We start from the raw sequence: 19527 nt of genomic DNA on the forward strand, positions 1-19527 counted from the left end.
GGCGTGACAGCCGCAGGCACTGGCGGAGCTGCGGGCCCCGCACCGGCTGGAGGAGGCGGCGGCGGGGGCTGGCTCGGTGCTCGGCTTGCAGGCGGCCGCTGCTTCCGCTGCTGCTGCTGCCGCGGGCGCCCCTGCGGCCAAACCCCACTCCCCACGGGCGACCGAATTAGCAGTGGATCGGATCCGAACTTTGCCCCGGGTCCCCGCAGTGCCCACACCGAGAGGCAACTCCTCTGACGTCCTGCGGGGCGGGGCTCGGGCATCTGGGGAAGCTGGAAGCCCGGGAGCCGGGGCTTGGCAATGGCTTGAGCCTCCTTTGCTTGCAGGTCTTCTGGGGAAGTCGGGGTAGGGTGTGGACAGGTTGAAACAGCTCCCGAACACATGCCATTTCTTTACCGAGCTCCCGGAAAAGGCACTTTGCTAACCTGGCAGGAGCGAAGCCATATGGGCTTTGCTTTTTTTTTTTTTTTTTTTAAATACGTGTGTGTGCCTCGGCCTCCCTCCCGCTGGTGTGCCCACCCTCCACCTGGCACCCCGAGGGCAGTGCTGGGGAGCGAGCGTCGCTGCTGGGTCTTCTCACTGCTCATTCCCAGCAGCTCTGGCTTTTTCTCCATTTCTTGCCTGCGGTCCAGTGATCATCTTACAGACCTTCACACTCTCCACGCGCTTCTACTTAGAAGTCACTTTAATTACCCATCTGACCAGAGATGCTCACAAAAGCGAAGACGGTGGTAAAAACCCACTTTCTTTCCCACAAGGTGCCTTTCCGCGCGTTACTTGAAACTTAACAATTGCTTCCTCCCAGAAAACCAAGGAAAAGACAAAGTATATACTGCGTGCCTACAAGAAGATTTTCAACTCCGCTTAGAATGCCTGCTGTTCATTTCTCATGGACAAGTCAACTGGAGAGACCTAAGGGTTGACTTGAGGTCTTTTCTTTTTTTCTTTTAAGATTTTTATTTATTTATTTGCAGAGAGAGGGCGAGCAGAGAGAGTGGCAGGCAGAGGGGGAAGCAGGCTCCCCACTGAGCAGAGAGCTTGAGGTGGGGCTCCATCCCAGACTCTGGCATCATGAGCTGCGTGAAAAGCAGTTGCTTAACCAACTGAGACACTCAGGTGCCCCTGATTTAGGTCTTGAAGTGAGCGAGATAATTTTTTTCGTAATTATGAGATTAAAACCTACAGTGGTCTGAAATTCAGAGGACAGATAATAAGCTTAGCACAACGGCTTACTCTAGCCATATTGAGACTTTCCTAGATTATTGTCATTTTAAAGTACTGATCCTTCCCCTGAGCCCTAAGTGTGGGCTGACTCTGACTTTAGCCCTACTCCATGGTATCAACCTTTAGTCTTGAGTCCTGGTGAACGTGTTATCTTAGATACTGTATTAGTAACACAGAAGAAGATTTTGAATCTAGACATACACTAGGATCTTTCAGAAGATCTCCAAATACCCAGGTTTAGCATCCTGTGGCAGAAAATGCCCCCAATAAGGGGAAACCCTTATTGGCATGCTTTTAATCTCTACCATGTGTCATTTTCTAATTCTGTGCCCTCTCAATTCCAGTATTTCTTAAATGGTTGTCGAAGGCCCACCCAGATTCCTAGGCCTGCATTCAGATCTATTGAATCATCATTTCTGCGGGCAGGACCTGGGCATCTGCTTTTGTCACAAATACCCCAGGTGACTTGAATAAATATTAAAATCAGCATTTGATTTGAGAACCCCTATTTATTCCTTCCTTTTGAAAATTTGAGCACCCGTATTATTTTTCTTCTTTCTTCTTTTCCTTTCTCACACAGTACCTATTTCCTTTTTCCTGTATATTTCCAAGCTCTTATTTTGATGATCACTTCCCTTTCTACATTTCTTGCACACAAGTCTATGTTATACACTGGCAGGGTAATCCCCCAAAAAGGAGATTGAAGCTGGCAAATTGTCTTTCATAAATATCATAGGCATACCTTATAACTATGACACTTAAAGCTACAGGGAAGTCATAATTTTATAAGCTTAAAAATATCACTGTAATCGATATTATATATGAACCTCCGATATGTTGAGACTTAGTATTTTATAGTTTCAAAGTGCACAGATATAGAAGTTTTCATATGTAGGGGTCACATTTCAAAACTCAAATTTCACCATGCAAAAAACATATTTATATTGTTATCATAATTTTTCTAACCAGTGGAATGAAACTAATGATATACCAGGAAGTGTGATGACTACCAAAAAAAGAATATATGAGATTTTTGTTGCCTCAGACCTAGCTGAGAGGCTCCAAAGTACACACATGCAACAGTTAAATAGGAATCTGAGAAAAAGTCTAGGAAGACTTTAAGTGTGTTTAATCACAGATGAGGATTTAGTTCATTTTTTATCTAGTTTTCCTTTTGCTTACTTATTTTACTCTGTTATGATTTAGAGCCATATGTTTTAAAATCTAAAATAAAAAGTATACAAGCAGTATGCGATTATAAACTATTTTGCTTTTACTGCTATTTAGATATTTATATGATTGTAGCTGACCTCAATTAGATTATAAGCTAGTTATAAATTAGTTTGAATATATACTACCCCACATGGATCAGGAAGTAAAAGCACATCCTTTATTGAGAATAGAAAATAGGTCTCACAGAATTCCCACAGATAGAGACTAGACAAGCATGAGCTCACAATCCAAATTACAAAACAAATGAAGTAAAAAAGCCATCGTGATTGAAAGGAAACAGAAACAGAGAAAAAGGAAACTAGCAGAATTAGATTCTAAATGCAAAAAAGGACAGTTTAAGAAAAATACTGGCCCATTTCACTTATGAATGTAAATGCAAAAATTCTAAATAGAATATTAACTCACCAAATCCAACATGCCTACTCCAGTGAACTCTGAAAAACCTTGAGCCTCATTTTCCTATCTTTATACATCTCTCTAGCTTCCTATCCAGCCATTTATCATGAATATAATAGATCAGGTAGGGTTTATTCCAGAAACTCAAGCATGATTCAGTATCAGAAAACCTACGGTAATTCATCTCAAAAAGACTAAGAGAGAAAAAACATTTGAGAAAGCGCATCACCTCTTAATAATAAGAACTTTGAGAAAATTAGGAATAGGAAGAAATTGACTGAACTTTATGAAGGACCAAAACGTACAACAAACTATTAATAGATTTTACTTGAAACACATTCCATTTAAGTATGGGATGAAGATAAGGTTGCCATTGCTGTTTAGCATGATACTAAAAGTCCTGGCTAACAGGATAAGATTTGCAAAAGGAAGAAGAAAAACAGAAGAATCCAAAGGAAAGAGATAAAACTGGAATTGTTTGTAGTAACTTGATCAACCATATAAAACATCCAATAGAAACAAGCTATTAGAAATAATCAGAGAAATCGGCGAGGTGACAGAGATGCGTTTCTCCTTCTTCCATAGTACTATACTTTTTTTTTTTTTAACATGACACAAGGCCAGCCAGAACACAGACAGCATTTGCCAGCATCCCTTATAGCTAAGTATTTCCATTTTCCAGGCAATAGGTTAAAAGTGGCATTGGAACGTAAGTCCTAGAAAGGAGAAGATATGCCTCATCCTTTTTCTATGCTCTGAAATGAAGACATGGCTTGGAGCTTTAGCAGTTATCTTAGAGCATGAACTGACCTTGGGTATGGAAGCCACACACAGTGGAGCAGCAAGACAGAAGGCATCTCCTTTACCAGCACCGGCCTTAGAATATCTACCTTGAGTCTTCTTGAACTTCCTGAATAAACCTCTATCTAATTCATGCTACCGTTATTTTAGCTTATGTGTGTATGTGTGTTGAATGTTGCCTATAGCCAAACCCCATCTAACTGATACAGCAAGATCCGCAAACACAAAATCAATTCATGAAAACCAGAAGTATTCCTACGCAGGAGTACTAACAAACTGGAAAGGAAGATATTATTTACAATAGCAGCAAAGCTATAAAGTCTCTGGCAATTAACCTGAAAGAAGGCACAAACCTTTATGGAAAAAAATGTTAATTCTGTTAATAGACTTCAAAGAAGACCTAAATAGGGTTATGTATAATGTTTGTGGATAGGATAATGACATTATTAAGCTATCAAAGATCTCAAAATGTATTCATAAACTCCATGCAAACTATTCAAACTTGTAGCAGGATTCAAGGAATTTAAACATTTCAAATGCATATGGAAGACTAAATTCCATATAATCTGGTCATTTTTTAAAAAGAAAATCAGAGAGGGGAAATTTACCCTCCCATATAGTAAGATATATTCTAAGTGACAGTAACAGGCATGTAGAACTGTGGAACAGAAGAGAGATCTCAAAAACCCTTACCTCTAAGAACTCGGTATGTGATAATGGTGATGTCACAAATCTGTGAGGAAATCACATTGACACAGTCAACTATTGCTGCAATAATAATACTACATAACAGACAACCCCAGAAAATCAGCGGCTTACAGCAGCTATTGTTTTTTCTCCCTCTCGGTTCTGTGTGTGAACTGAGATTTGCTGATCTCATCTGGATTCACCAAGACTTGATTGGGCTCCACTGAATTCACTGGGCTTAGCTCCAGGACACAGGTTAAGTTCAGGTCTTCATCACATGTCTCATTCTGGCAATTACAGAAGCTCAAGAGGTGAAGCCAAGTCATTCAAACACATTTAATACCTCTGCTCCCATCACATATTCTATTGGCCAAATAAGTCACACGGCCAAGTCCAACATCAGTAGTAGAAGGTGCTACAAAATCACGTGGCAAAGGGCACGTGTGTATAATTCAATAGCAGGAAAGACATGAAGGATTGAGAATGACAATCCAATCTAATATAGAGGTTTTGTTTCATAGGTAATTTTAGGAAAATCGGTTCACCATGGAGAAAAATAAAGTTGCATCCATATGCAAAGGTGAGCTCTTAATGAATTGAAAAAGCCTAAAAAGGAAAGACAAACTGTTAGGTGTATAGAGGTTAAAAATAGAGTTGCTGTGGAGTCTTAAGATAGGAAAAGACTTCTTAAATAAGACTCTAAAAACATAAACTATAAAGCCAAAAGATTGCTAAACTTGACTGCATCAGAATTAAAGTTTTCTGTTCAACAACAATACCATAGACAACTTAAGAGAGAGTTGATCGATTGAAGGGTATTTCTAAAGGCTAAAACCAAGAAAAGATTAATATCTAGAATATACTAGGAATTCTTGCAAATCATCGAGGCGGGGGGCAGGGGGACAAACAGGAAATAGTAGAAAAATGGCCAAAGGGTATGAACAGGCAAATTTACGAAAGGGAACCTTGAGAAAATAAGAAGATGAAGAGATACACCACCTTGCTTATAATCAGATAGATGCATAGTAAAACAAAAACATACTTCTTTACATCCATGAAAGAAACAAAAATGTGAAAGTTGGATAACACCAAGTGTTGGCTAGGATGGGCAGGAGCGTGAACCCTTGTATGTCGCTGTTGGGGGTTAAGCCCTGGTACGGCCGTTCTGGAGTTATCTGGCCATCCATCACGAAATGTAGCATCTGTTTTCCTGTTGGCCCAGCAGTTCCACTCCTGGGGATACACACATCTAAGAAACTCTTGCATGGATCCCTAAGAGGGCACAGCTGAAGACGCTCATCACAGCAGCACTTGAGGTAGCTGTATGTTGCAGGTAAACCTGAGTATCTAACACCTGTACTAGAGGTAAGTAAAATGTAGCAGGTGCTCTGGGAAAATATGAACTAATGTACTAAATGTACATCGTATAGCACGAATCAATCTTTAAAATGTTTCGTAAAAAAAAAAATAAAATAAAATAAAATAAAATGTTTCGTAAGCCTGAAAAGGTAAGAAACGGGGCAAGAGCATGTAAGCCACTGGGCTCTGGCTGTTTTGCATTACAGGGATGTTTTTCATGTCTGCTCTTAGCTGGGGCACTTTGAGGGAAGGGTAAGGAAGGTGCTGTTACAGCTCCCTTCTTACTCGAATATGTCCTTCCTGTTTCCACGCGAAGCCGTGGCAGGTTTTCATGCAGGGCCTCCCCCGACACCCCAGGGCGATTCCCCCTGCAGGCTTCCCCAAGTGTCTCCCAACGTGGCATTGCCTATCACGCCCCTGCGTCCACACACATATTTCATATTCGTGCATCTGGTTGTAGGCTTCCATCGCTTCTCGGCCTTTTGGCTAAGATCAAGTGTGGTTGTAGGCTTCCTTCGCAAGCTGGGGGGGAAAGGAGCAACGGCCCTTGAAGAGTGAGCCAGAGTCAGAGATAGGGAATCCTGCACAGCCTTGCCGCTCTTACCCCCTTCCAAGGGACAAACACCCAAACATGACTGGATTTTTCAAAAGCTTTATTTCAAGACTGACCTAAAAATGCATTTGCTTGTGTATTTTTATGTACCTCTTAGTGTGCTGTCAGTGCTAATAATAACCATAAGGATGAAACAATAGCGGCTGATTGTAATATTAGCTTTGTGTCAATAAGCTGGAGACACACAGGCCTTTTAAAGTTGATTGGGAAGGAGGAGATGAAGAAAGATAATGAGCTGTAGAGATCTAGGTTAGAGATCAGAAATAGCTCCCTGAAATCAGGGTGGGTAAGCAAGGCAAGGAATTACCAGAGGGTTTGGGGATAGATGGGTAGTTTTCTGAAAGATTTGGGAGTTTTCTAACCTAAATACGGGGGGAATGGATGGGACGGCCCTTGAAGTTTCTCCCAGCCCTGTCTCATCATGAATCTCCTCGGAGCCAGCATCGTTGGAAACACAATGGTTTCCCACAAAGATATACTGAGAATAGCCCCTACTTGGGTTATGCTGCCTTAAAAGCCTGTCTCTGCCTAAAGCTTTCCTAATGGCTCATTACTAGCATATGAAATTCTGACCCTTAGTAATGGCTATGATTTCATGGCCTTCAAAATCCCATATGCAGGAGCTTGCGTGAGCCCAGATAGGGAGCTTCGTGAAGCCCAGCAGCCCACACCCCTTCCCAGTGACCAAAGCGACAGCCCCACCAGGCTTCTCTCCAACTAGCTTTGGATCTCTGATTTTTGCAAAAGCCAGAATGAGATCCCGCAGAGATGACTCTTCCCAGCATCACTCATCTTATTATGTTTACCATTTGGGGGCTGCAACACTCTTTATTGGGGCATTAATGTTAGCTGACTGGTATTACATAAATCTCACCCTAAATGGTCTAATGATTTATCCATCGGTAGTTTTTGTAACTCCTAGAAGCCGTGTAATCCAATCACTTCGAATTATTTATTCAACAATTACTTACCGAGTTGTAGGGAGTCTTAGGAGATGTATTTGGAAAAGCAGATGGAGCCCAGATTATAGAACCTTAAGTGCCTGGTTAAGAGTTTCAATTTATAGGATAAGGCAATAGGGAGCCTTTGAAGGTGTTTCAGGACTGGCATGGCATGATGAGAAGAGTGTTTTAAATTTAATTGAGCAAACACTGAGGGAAAGGACAAAGAGTTATTAAGTCCCTATTACAGGAAAGGGGGAGAGAGAGAAAGTCCTTGCCTTCAAGAAATTTATAGTTGCTGAGTGTCGTTCTGTTTTTGTTTTTTAATAGAGAGGGTACTATTTTGAGATATTAGCCGGTGTGCTTCCTCTGCATTTCCTATACCCTAGTCCCTTCCCTTGGGGTATGGATACTGTACAACAGAGACTCAGAAAGAAAGGAGAGTGAATTCTTGACCTCCAGGTCTGGAAATGGGCTTTAAGACCTCACAGCAGAGACAATTCGTTTTAGAGGAAAGCCACAAGGCAACGTACACCATAGACTTGCAAGTACAGTTTTTTTTGGAGGGGGGGCACAGCATAATTTGCAGAGTCCAGAAAGAAGCGCTTAAATAAAAAAAGTTTGCTCTTTCTTCCACAGTCTCTCAACCTATCATGTTTTTTAAACACTTACTTGGTGATATTCTAAGTAAATGAAAATTTTAAGACTTAAATTGTTACCTGAATTTTCTTGTTCATTTTTTTTCTATTGCGAAATACCAATTTTAAATGCAAATATAAGAGCATTTAACTTACAAGCAGAATCCCGGAAGTGATCCAATTCATGTGCTGCAGCTCGTATGTGCCGATGTATTTTATTCTTCCCAGAAGAGTGGACAAGCCAAAACTAATTCAACTGTTTTTATGTCACTTCCTGATCTGTGCACATTTCTACCAACACTCTACTTCAAGGAAGGATTGGGAGGAAAGGAACCATGGGGTGCCCTACATTTCTTTTTCCTTCTAGGTCTTCATTTTCAGCCTATGTGGTTGCCTAATAGAGACAGTATCAAAAGTAAGAAAGAAAGACAGTTATCATATGATAAGGTTCTTTGCCGGTTCATGCTTTTAGAATGCCATTGCCCTTTTTTTTTGCCTTCAAAACAAGTCCTGGTTTGAACAGAAAGCCTGACCTCTCAGGGCTGTCAGTGCCCCCACTTACTCAATCAAAGATGAAACACACTTGCATCTTGCTGAACTCCAGAGGGCCTGGGACAACTGGAATTCTGTGCTCATGGTTGGGTTTGGGATGTGTGTGGCAAGAACAGCAGATATACATGTGCCCTTGGCTCATGCTCCCTTGTCCAGGGTGGGGGAACTTAACACACAAAGGTTCAAAAGTAAAATCAAGTTTGTAGATACAGAAGAGCCCATCCGAGGGTGCGACTGCGCCAGTGATGGTACATCTGTGACACTGGCCCTGTCTGGAAGGACAGATGAAGGGCCAGGCTGTCCTGCCTCAGCTGAGAGAATGATGCTCTGGGCCGGTGGCCGGGGCAGGGGGTGGGCAGTGAGAGCAAAAGCAGAGGCTGTAAGCATGCTATGTCTCTGAGAGAGGGGGCTCTGCATTCCGCCCTTGAGCCCCACACTCCTAGTTTTCCACCAGTCACACCCCAGAAACCACTAGAAGGTGGAAAACTAAAAGCAGGGAAGGACCTGAATCTCACTTTCAAGGTTTCATAGCATTCGTTGAAAACATGAAAAATACAGAAAATCATCAGGAAGGAAATTAAAGTATTTAGAATCTGACTGTCCAGGGAGAGACACCATTAACGTTTTTGCCCGAATGTGATCTATAATATGTTTGTACGAAATCTGTCAACGTAATAAGCATTACTCACTGAATATGCCGCTAGGAAACAATTTCACATGTAACTTTGCATTTAAAAAAAAATGTTTAAGATTTATTTATTTATTTTAGAGACCGGAGGGGTGGGGGAGGGGCAGAGGAAGAGGGAAAGAGAGAGAAGCTCAAGCAGACTCCCCGCTGAGCATGGAGCCCCGTGCAGGACTCGATCTCTGGACCCATCATGAGGTCATGACCTGAGCAGAAACCAAGAGTTGGACGCTCAACTGACTGAGCCACCCAGACACCCCCGTAACTCAACACTTTATTAGGGTGAATATTTGGCAACTGTTTGCCCAGTGAATTCTAGAGGGAAGAATCTGTCGACAGAGAGCCTGGACGGGAGATAAATGCGAGAATCGCAGAGGGGATCTGGGTTGGGGTCTGCAATAAGGAGAGAGAGGAAGAGGCTGGTTGAGGCTCACAAATAGAAGGCTGAGGGGGGGAAAAGCAAGTCATCAAAGAGTCCATCTGCTTAAAGTTCAAAGGTGGATAAATCTAGACGTGGATATCCAGACACTTGGATATCCACAGGTCTAATCACGCATGGCGGGGAACTGGAAAAGCTCTCTGCCCTGAGAGTGTCCACCTTGCAGCGTGAGTAGCAGGTGATTATCAGGTTTTCCAGCTTCCGGAGCAGCCACCTCAAACCAATCCGAGCATGTTGAAGGGGAGCAGTAGCTGCCAAGTGTCTCACAAAATGTTCTGCAGGTTATGACAAAATTGTCAAAAACAGACAGTTGGGTGGTGAGCTCTCCTTTTCTGCATCCCAACAGGGGAGACGCGCTACCTGAGATGCTTCCAGCAGGTTCACAGACAGTTTTTATTCTATTATACTATACACAGTATATTTTGTCTAGTGCTGTGTACTGTATAATACACACACATAGACACATATATACCACGGACACCTAAAAGCCGTGATTATTGCTTAGAACAAAGCTAAGGGGACAGCCCGGGTGGCTCAGTGGTTTAGGCCCAGGGCTTAACTTCAGGGCATGATCCTGAAGTCCTGGGATCGAGTCCCACGTCGGGCTCCCTGCGTGGGGCCTGCTTCTCCCTCTGCCTGTGTCTCTGCCTCTCTCTCTCATTCTCTGTGTCTCTCATGAATAAATAAATTAAATCTTAAAAAAAAAAGAAAAGCTAAGGTAGAGAGCAGAGTTAGCTTGAATGATTTTTTTTTAAGCCTTTAGAAATAATATTACAGCTGGTGCCTAGAGATAGTACGATAATAGATAGTACGGATCACGAAAGTGGTTCACTTCGGTGGTACCTGAAGGTGGGAAACATCTCACGGGGACTTTGCAGTTCTTGAGAAAGTGGCATATGGTCTGTGAGCAGGCTTGTCCTATGACCTGAAACAGAACTTGTGACCCAGGAGACTATTGTAAACCTCTCCCCATTCCAATAATAATTCTATTTTGAGCCGTTTTTAACTGCCAGACTTTGGCAAAGTGTTCTATGTAGTTAGATTGTATACACAAAAATTTGCAATATTTTCGTTTGTGCAAAGACACTCTTCCTCCTCCTTGTCTTCACCATCATCCCCATCACAGAGCATTGGTGCTGGGCCCTCTGACGGAAATCACCCTGGCAACACCAGTCCTACCCCGTTCCTGTTGCTATACTGAAGAGGAACAATATAAACTCAAGTAAGAAATATCTACAATATCACTTTGCAACATGTAAGTGTATCAGATCAACATATTGCATACCTTAAATGTGTTCAAGGTAATATGTCGATAAAGCTGGAAAGAAAAAGTACCTACAATGAAACTGAAAATATACATGATTTGGCTGATCTCTGGTATAACCTCATAGTGCAACCCCCTTGTCTATGCCAAGACCTCTTTTTTCTCTCTCTGTGTTGGAGGCACATGCACTCTGTGCACGTTACCTCACTAGAATATCAAGAAATCTAACCAATCGATCTTTTTTAAAGAAAGATTTTTAAATAAAATTTTTTAAAAATAATAATAAATAAATAAAAAGGGGATCCCTGGGTGGCTCAATGGTTTGGCGCCTGCCTTCAGCCCAGGATGTGATCCTGGGGTCCCAGTATCTAGTCCTGCGTCGGGCTCCCTGCATGGAGCCTGCTTCTCCCTCTGCCTGTGTCTCTGCCTCTCTCTCTCTCTCTGTGTGTGTGTGTCTCTCATGAATAAATAAATAAAATCTTAAATAAATAAATAATTTTTAAAAAGAAATATTTTAGTCATTCATGAGAGACACAGGGAGAGAGGGGGGCGGAGGGCAGAGACAGAGAAGAAGGCTCCCCGAGGTGCAGGAAGCCTGATATAGGGACTCGATTCCAGGTCCCTGGAAATGGGCTTTAACCCATTTAACCCACAACCTAGCCAAAGGCAGATGCTTAACCAACTGAGCCACCCAGGTGCCCTCAGTTGATCTTAATTATAGAAAATCGCTGGAGGAAGTATGAATTCTAGTAAATAAAACTTTGTTTTAAGCAACAGCCTGATGTAAAATAAAATGGGTGAATCATAAATCTCTTTGAATAATTATTTTATAATAGATGCTAAATAGACCTTAAGTCTGCCTCAGCTCCCATTCATAACATGCCCCATTAATAGAGAAAAAAAAATCAACAACAGAGTGCTTTCTTTACAAATGCTGGTAATAGAGTTCTAGCAACCTCTGGGCAAAGCATTTCTAAGATGATTCATAGTTCAGGTAGAGCCAGGTGAAAAGAGTCCTGAGGATAAAAGCTTAGCTTAGCTTTTTTTGGTTTTGCTTCAACACAGTAAACGTCTCTAAAATGACAATAACCCCAAATACAGAACTGCTACAAATTGAAGAGAGATCTATCATATATAGTTAAATTTATAAAGAACTTAAAGGTATTATTAGTTAAAAAACTGTAATAGATGATGCATTCTCATGGAACAAAATTCAAGGATACAAAAGGACAGATAATAGAAAATATGTTTCTCCCTTCTGTTCCTTCCCAAGAGGCAAACACTATTACCAGTTTCATAAATATTTCCATATATGGGGGCAGCCTGGGTGGCTCAGCGGTTTAGCGCCTGCCTTCGGCCCAGGGCATGATCCTGGAGTCCCGGGATCGAGTCCCGCGTCGGGCTCCCGGCATGGAGCCTGCTTCTCCCTCTGCCTGTGTCTCTGCCTCTCTCTCTCATGAATAAATAAAATCTTTAAAAAAATATTTCCATATATGTACACATTTGATACATATAAAAGTTAATATGTGCACTTATATTTATCTTTGAAAAAAACGATAGCATTTTATATTGTCTCTGCGTCTTTCTTTCTTCACATAACAGCACATCTTGGAGATACTTCCCTGTTGATATGAAAAGGGATTTCTTCAAGGCTATGTAATAGTTCATTACACACATGTGCCATTATTGCAGGACATTTATACGTGTCTAATCTTTGGTTGGTACAAACACTGTAAAGATCAACACTTCACATGTATGTACTGCATCTGCAGCATAAACTCGCAAGAGTGGAATTGATGGGTCCAAGGGTATAAGCATTTTTTTTTAAGATTTCACTTACTTATTGGAGAGAGAGAATGCAGAGAGAGAGACAGAGTGAGAGAGAGAGAGTGCACAAGTAGGGTGGGGAAGGAACGGAGGGAGAGGGAGAGGCAGGTTCCCTGGGGAGCAGAGACCCTGATGCTGGACTCGATCCCAGGACCCCAGGATCATGACTTGAGCCAAAGTCAGACGCTTAATGCACTGAGCCACGGAGGTGCCCTGGGCATTGGCATTTAAAAACGTGATGGCCACTCTCAAGTTGCCTCTCACCAGGGGCATTTTGAATGTACTGTAACAGTTGCTATTGAGGTCATACTTTAACTTCATCAAAAACTTACACAGTATTAGGATATAGTACCCTCCACAGCAAAATCATGTCATAAAAACTGTTATAACAGACACCCGTCACTTAATAGACTGGGTGTTAGCGAGAATGACATATTGACTGTTATTTGGGTTGCATTTTGCTGTCTTAGAATTACCTTCATGGTAACAGATCTGTGGTTTAGCTATACTTTTTTAAAAATAGACCTACACAGAGCTCAGAAAATTTGGGGGGTGGTAAAAATACTTTATATGGTATTTTAAAGATGAACATATGTCATTACACGATTTGTAAAAACCCATAGAATATACAACAGCAGGAGTCAACCTGAAGGTAAAGTATGGACTTTGGTGATTATGATGTGTCAAGGTAGGCTCATTGTTGGTTACAAATGTCCCATTCTGGAGAGTGATATTGAGCATGGGGGAGGCTGTGCATGTGTGGGGGCCCAGGGCATACAGAAAATTTCTGTATATCCCCCTCTCAATTCTGCTATGAACCTAAAATTGCTCTAAAAAATTGTCTTGGGCAGCCTGAGTGGCTCAGTGGTTCAGGGCGGCCTTGAGCCCAGGGTGTGATCCTGGAGACCCGGCATCGAGTCCCACCTCTGGTTCCCTGCATGGAGCCTGCTTCTCCCTCTGCCTGTGTCTCTGCCTCTCTCTCTCTCCTCTCTCTCTGTGTCTCTCATGAATAAATAAATAAAATCTTTTTAAAAAATTGTCTTAAAATAGGCCTGTGTGTACATATGTATACCTTTTTCTTTAATAAATCTAAAAGCCAGTATTTTGTTAGTTGACACCAGAGTTTGGAAAGTGAAACTGAATAGAAACCGAGATGAGAGATAATCATCAGGCTTCCTCTTCATTTGACTGCCGCACAAACAACCAAATTATGAGAAATAAATTACGGTCTAAAAAAATTCCCTGTTTTAATTACTGCAAATGTTCATGTGACTAGGTAAGAATTATTTTTAATCACCTCTCATCATATAGATAGTGCACATCTAAAAGCATAAAGTCGGTATCAGAAAGCCACAGTTTCAAAAAAACAAAACAAAACAAAACAAAAAACAAAAAAAAAAACCCTAAGACAAATCTGCTTTTGTTTGAAATGTGCAAGATTTTCCCTTTCTGGGCTTCCTCTCCCAAATAAACTGGCCCGCGGGAATCGCCGGCCTGTGGCAAGCGGAGAAGCCAGCGGGAAGCATCTTCTCTCCGGATCCAGCTGCGGTTGCGCCTTATCCCGTCGGAGCCAATTTTCGGGGCGGATCTCGCCAACTCCCAAGAGACGCATTTATCTGGCACGTTTAGGAGACGCGTGAAGTCGCGTGGGCTGTGAAGCTTCAGAACCGCGGCCTTCCCGGGCCTTCCCGGGCCTTCCCCGGCCTTCCCGGGCCAGAGCGCGCGCCCAGGCCGCCAGCACGAGGCCGTCCTACCGCGCGGGTGCGCCCGTCCTCCGGGGTCGCGGTCCCCAACCTGCCCCGCCACGGGGGGGAGCGCCTGCCCCTGCGGCCCCGCGGCCTCTGTGAATAGACGGTGCGTCCCTGCCCCGCCCCGCGGCCGCCCGAGCCCCGCGCTGCACCCGACGGCCGCCCCGCTTCCTGCACTGGGGGGGGCGGGGAATGGGGGGCCCGGGGACGGAGGGGAGGCGGGGAACGGGGGGGGGAGCCCCAGGGAAGGGGGGGTGCCGGGAACGGGGGGGGGAGCCCCGGGGAGCGGGGGGGGGGGGCCCAGGGAGCAGGGAGGGGCCGGGAACGGGGGGGGGGGGGGGGCGGCGGGGAACAGGGTGATGCCCCGGGGAACGGGGAACGGGGCTGGCCCCAGGGAGCGGGGAGGGCCCCGGGAAACGGGGGGCGCCCAGGGAACGGGGGGGGGGCCTCGGGGAGCGGGGGGGTGCCCGGGAACGGGGGGCGCTCAGAGAACGGGGGGGGGCCCCGGGAACAGGGGGGCGGCCCGGGGAACGGGAGGTGCCGGGGGAATGAGGGGGTGCCCCGGGAAATAGGGGGCCCTCGGGGAACGGGGGGGCGCCCGGGGAACGGGGGGTGCCCGGGAACGGGGGGCGCTCGGAGAACGGGGGGGGCCCGGGAACCGGGGGGCGGCCTGGGGAACGGGGGGTGCCGGAGGAATGAGGGGGTGCCCCGGGAAATGGGGGTCCTCGGGGAACAGGGGGGCGCCGGGGAACGGGGGGTGCCGGGGGAATGAGGGGGTGCTCCGGGAAATGTGGGGGTCCTCGGGGAACGGGGGGCCCCAGGGAGCGGGGGGGTGCCCGGGAACGGGGGGCGCTCGGAGAACGGGGGGGCCCCGGGAACGGGGGGGCGCCGGGGGAATGAGGGGGTGCCCCGGGAAATGGGGGGTCCTCGGGGAACGGGGGCCTCTCCCGGGCGCGCGGTCCTCGGCGGAGAGGCGGGGGGCTCCGGGCCCGAGGGCGCCCCAGCGCGGGTGCCGTCGGCGTCGCCTCCGGCCGCTGCCCCCCCCCCGTCCCCCCCTCCCCCCCCTCCCCGCCCCGCCGGAGGCAGAACAATAACCGGAGCGCGCGGGGGAGCGGAGACCCCCGCGGAGGGCGGAGGGCGGAGGGCAGGGGAGTTCCGCGGGGGGCAGCCCCCGGCACCGCGCGCCCCTGGGGGGCCCGGCCCTGGGAGGTGGGGGGCGGGGGGGGGCGGGCGCGGGGCGGCCACGTGGAAGACGAGCTCGGTCTGCGGAAACCTAAGATCCGCAAGCGCCTGCTGGAGGCCCGGGATCTCCTCGAGCCCAGGGGGCAGGAGCGCGGGCGGCGGTGAAAACACTCCCGGAGCGTGTGCACTTGGGTCCTGTTCTGTTTCGGGTCTGAACCTCCGAAGTCACTTGTGGAATTTCCACGGGCCGGTCTTTTTGTAAACAGATGGGTCTGGGCTTCCCCACCCAGGCTCGAGGCTCACTCGGCTTGTTCTTCCAGCCCGACCCGCTCGAGGTCTCCAGATCGCAATCTCTCTCTCTCTCTCTCTCTCTCTCTCTCTCTCTCTCCCCCCTCTCCCTGCCTCCCTCCCTTCCACACACACAAACTACTTGGTCCCCTTTACACTTTTCCTTTCATTGTAGTGTGTGTGTGTGTGTGTGTGCACCCAAGTCCTACAGTTCTTTTCCCTTCTGCTTGGCGCTTCCATCGGGTTCCCCTGCCCTCCTTTCCTGAGTTGATTTTATTTCAATCTTTCATAATTTGGCTCCCTTCCATTCCTACTTTCTTTTGTTTTTCTTTTATAAACAATAAATTTGCATGTTTGTTTGTTTGTTTTTCTCCCCATGGCCTGAAGTTCTGTCCTCTTAAGGACTCAAGGGTTCCTGGAAAAAACCAGGAAGGTTTCATGGCATTTTATGTCAGGGACGTGTGTTATACAGTTCCACTTTCAGAAAGTGTGCGCTAGCTGGGATTTTTATACTTATATATAGGTCAAGCCATCTTAGCTGAAGAAATCACAAACTGTAATGTCTTGGGTGCTGGGCTGCTTACTTATAATAAAAGGCATGCAGGAAAAGCAAGAAAAGTGTGTTTTCAAATCGTCTCTGAATGTGGATTTTATATCCCCCCACTCCCCCCACTCCACATACACACTTAATACGTTAAGTTTCATTTTTATTTTTGTTTCTTGTTTTAGAGAGAAGGCTCGAGCAGGAGGAGGGGCAGAGGGAGAAGCAGAAAGAGAATCCCAAGCCAACTCCACACTGAGCAGGGAGCCCAAAGCTGGGCTTTATTCCAGAACCCTGAGATCATGACCTGACCCAAAGTCAAGAATCCCATGCTTAACCGATTGAGCCACGCGGGCACCCCCATACACACTTATTAAGCAAAATTTTGATCATACGGTATTTGAAAGTCATAGAGAGCCATCTCCTTGGTCATCATCTTGCACTTGTTCCCATCTGTGAAATGTCTGACTCTTGGCTCCTTCCTCTGAGTCTGGTATAGAGTATAAAATACAAACATTTATCAAAACACAAATCAGAAATAGCTCCTACACTTGGGACCTGAAAAAAAAAAAAAAAAAGCCAGGCAAAAGAATGGCTGAAGTTTTAACGAAAAGCATACCTTTTGTGGCTAACATGTTAGGAGGTGAGAAAGGATGTGAGTGGCGAGAGGAGAGGTAGGAGTAAGGGTTGTGCAATAATGCATTTCCAGGAGTCAGCAGGCTTCGCCAGGGCTGGCCTCAGGTTAGGTGGAGACTGAACATTGCACAAAATCACCTACCTCTGCAGGTGGAAGGTAGCGGGCAGATTGGTCTTTTCCAGCACCAGCTGTGGGTGAGGGGCCTTTCCACCATCTTGCCACCACTTCCGCCCACCTTTCTGAATTACCAAACCCGCATTTCTCCAGCCTGGACCTAAGCTGAAGGTGGATCAAGAGCAAAACATAGGTTAGGAGCCATCCTAGTCACATAAGCCACCTTCACGCCTTCAAAAAATTATAAGGATTTGGGGGGCCCCACAGGTCAGGCCTAGCCCCCAGGAATAAGACTCAAAACTGGTAATGTCATCATTTATTGGGACTTATGTTATGCTAGGCACTCTCCTGTGAGTCTTAATGTTGTATCTCATTTAATTATCACAATATTTTGAGGTAGATATTACTACCCTCATTTTAGACTTAAGAAAACAACAGAGTGGGGATCCCTGGGTGGCGCAGCGGTTTGGCGCCTGCCTTTGGCCCAGGGTGCGATCCTGGAGACCCGGGATCGAATCCCACATCGGGCTCCCGGTGCATGGAGCCTGCTTCTCCCTGCCTGTGTCTCTGCCTCTCTCTCTCTCTCTGTGTGACTATCATAAATTAATAATAATAATAATAATAATAATAATAAAGAAAACAACAGAGTAGTGGCTAAGGGTGTATCCGCCCAACATCACAAGGCTAGGGAATGGTAGCTGGGCCCTTGACTCCTGTTCTAGCCCCAAAGCCTACACTCTAATCCCCTCTCAACCAGGGCAGGAGATAAAGGCTGTCCCCAACTATGAGGTCGTGGGGACTCCCCCTGGGGTGGGGGAGGGCTGCAGTATTCCTCCTTGTGTGTCTCCAGGGGCCAGGTCTTTGTTTATGGGGGTGTGTGTAAGTCTGCACGGGGTCACTATGACGTTCACCTTTGCCCCTTTGGACCTTGATTCTGGTTTTTTGAAGGAAAACCTGTCCACCTAGAGAGCAAGACTTCTTGAGAGGTCAAAAGTACTCCTCCCTAAACCATGCCAGCAAGGTTGGGGGGCGGGGAGGGCAAGCTTCCATCCATTGTGGGCAGCAGAGTTGGCTCTTCACAGCAGCCAGACGGCAGATCCCTTACGGGGACCAGCCACAGCAGCAGCCCCTGCTAGCTGTGATGAGGCGGCCCGGGCAAGTCACAACAACTCAGCAGTGGTGAAGGAGAAGCAGGGTTACAGTGGGGGAGGGGCCTTGAGCAGAGACAGGCTGGCGAAGGCCCCAGAGATGAACCAACTGTAGGTCAAGCAGGCATCCAGAGAGGCCCAGACACTAACAGGGCTTAGTGCAGGCAGCCCCAGGCTGGAGGTGTTTATCTAAGACAGAGGAAATTACCGGGTTTGAGAGCAGGGGCTTTGGAGCCAGACAGCTGGATTCAAATCCTGCCTCCTTCCCTTCCCAACTCTGACCTGACAAGCCAATTAACCTTCTGTGCCTCAGTTTTCTTATCTGCAAAATGGGTATACCAATGCTGTGAATGGCTCTTTCCTAGGGCTGTTAGGAGGGTCAAATGAGAGAATGTACGCAAAGCGCCGAGAACAGTCCCTGGTACGTTGTAAGTCCTCTCTCAGCTAAGTGCTCTGTGATAATCATCCAACTCGGGCGAAGACAACAGGGGGATTCCCGCTTCTGGTGTACATTCCCCCAGTAAGAAAATGAAGCAAAACCAGACAACAGAAAGACTGCTGGAGTTAGAACTCCAGCCAAACACTGGAAAAAACGTCTCGGCGTAGCGTTAAGACCCTCAGTTCCACTCCCCTCCACCCCACTCCCTACCTGCCCTGCTCCAAGAGCTTGAAACGAGGATTCCACAAAACGAGCAGCAGTGTGGGGGAGTGAGGCACGCATTTGACCAGGTGCCAGACGACCTGAGCTTAGTACAAGTTGTAATCTTGAGCGAGTCACTTAATTTCTCTGAGCCTGAATTTCCACATCTGTAAAATGAGTCAGTGGACTTTTTGTTGAAGGGGGGCAGTCTGCCCATCATCTTCCCCACTTCTTCTGGGAACTGTTTCTTTCCCACACCCCACCTGTTGTGATCTCCGTTTTCTTACATGCTACTCTCTGGCCATAGTCGATTGGTCCAGGAGGGGGCACCTGTCCGGAGCTGAGCCAATCGGAGCGCTTCCTTGAGGTTTTTTGGTTTGGGTTTTGAACTGGAACTGGGAAAAGAGAATCAGCGCTTCTGAGTCGAGTGTGCAGAATGGAGCTCAGGACCGCTTGGCAGTTGTTTCCACCATGTAAAGTCTAAGAAGCTAAAACATGCAGAGATAAGAGATCGTTCTGGTGGCATTTGGACCAGGTGTCTCTGGGACCGACACATACCCCTGCCTTGCC

The 19527-nt window shown here is 46.2% G+C and overlaps 2 long non-coding RNA genes across 2 annotated transcripts; one reads left to right on the forward strand and one right to left on the reverse strand.

Annotated features, from left to right (window-relative positions):
• Window positions 1-114: 114 nt before the first annotated feature.
• Window positions 115-3785, forward strand: LOC112673663 (uncharacterized). Its single transcript, XR_007413651.1, has 3 exons — window positions 115-929; window positions 1569-1685; window positions 3536-3785. It is a non-coding gene; the product is annotated as an uncharacterized LOC112673663 (long non-coding RNA).
• A 12884-nt stretch (window positions 3786-16669) lies between these two features.
• On the reverse strand, window positions 16670-19282 carry LOC118355895 (uncharacterized). Its single transcript, XR_004819231.2, has 3 exons — window positions 18967-19282; window positions 17197-17334; window positions 16670-16908 (listed from the first exon to the last, which is right to left on the reverse strand). It is a non-coding gene; the product is annotated as an uncharacterized LOC118355895 (long non-coding RNA).
• Between the last annotated feature and the right edge of the window lie 245 nt (window positions 19283-19527).

Source organism: Canis lupus, chromosome 10 (genome assembly GCF_003254725.2).
Source record: "Canis lupus dingo isolate Sandy chromosome 10, ASM325472v2, whole genome shotgun sequence".
Classification (NCBI taxonomy): Eukaryota; Metazoa; Chordata; class Mammalia; order Carnivora; family Canidae; genus Canis; species Canis lupus.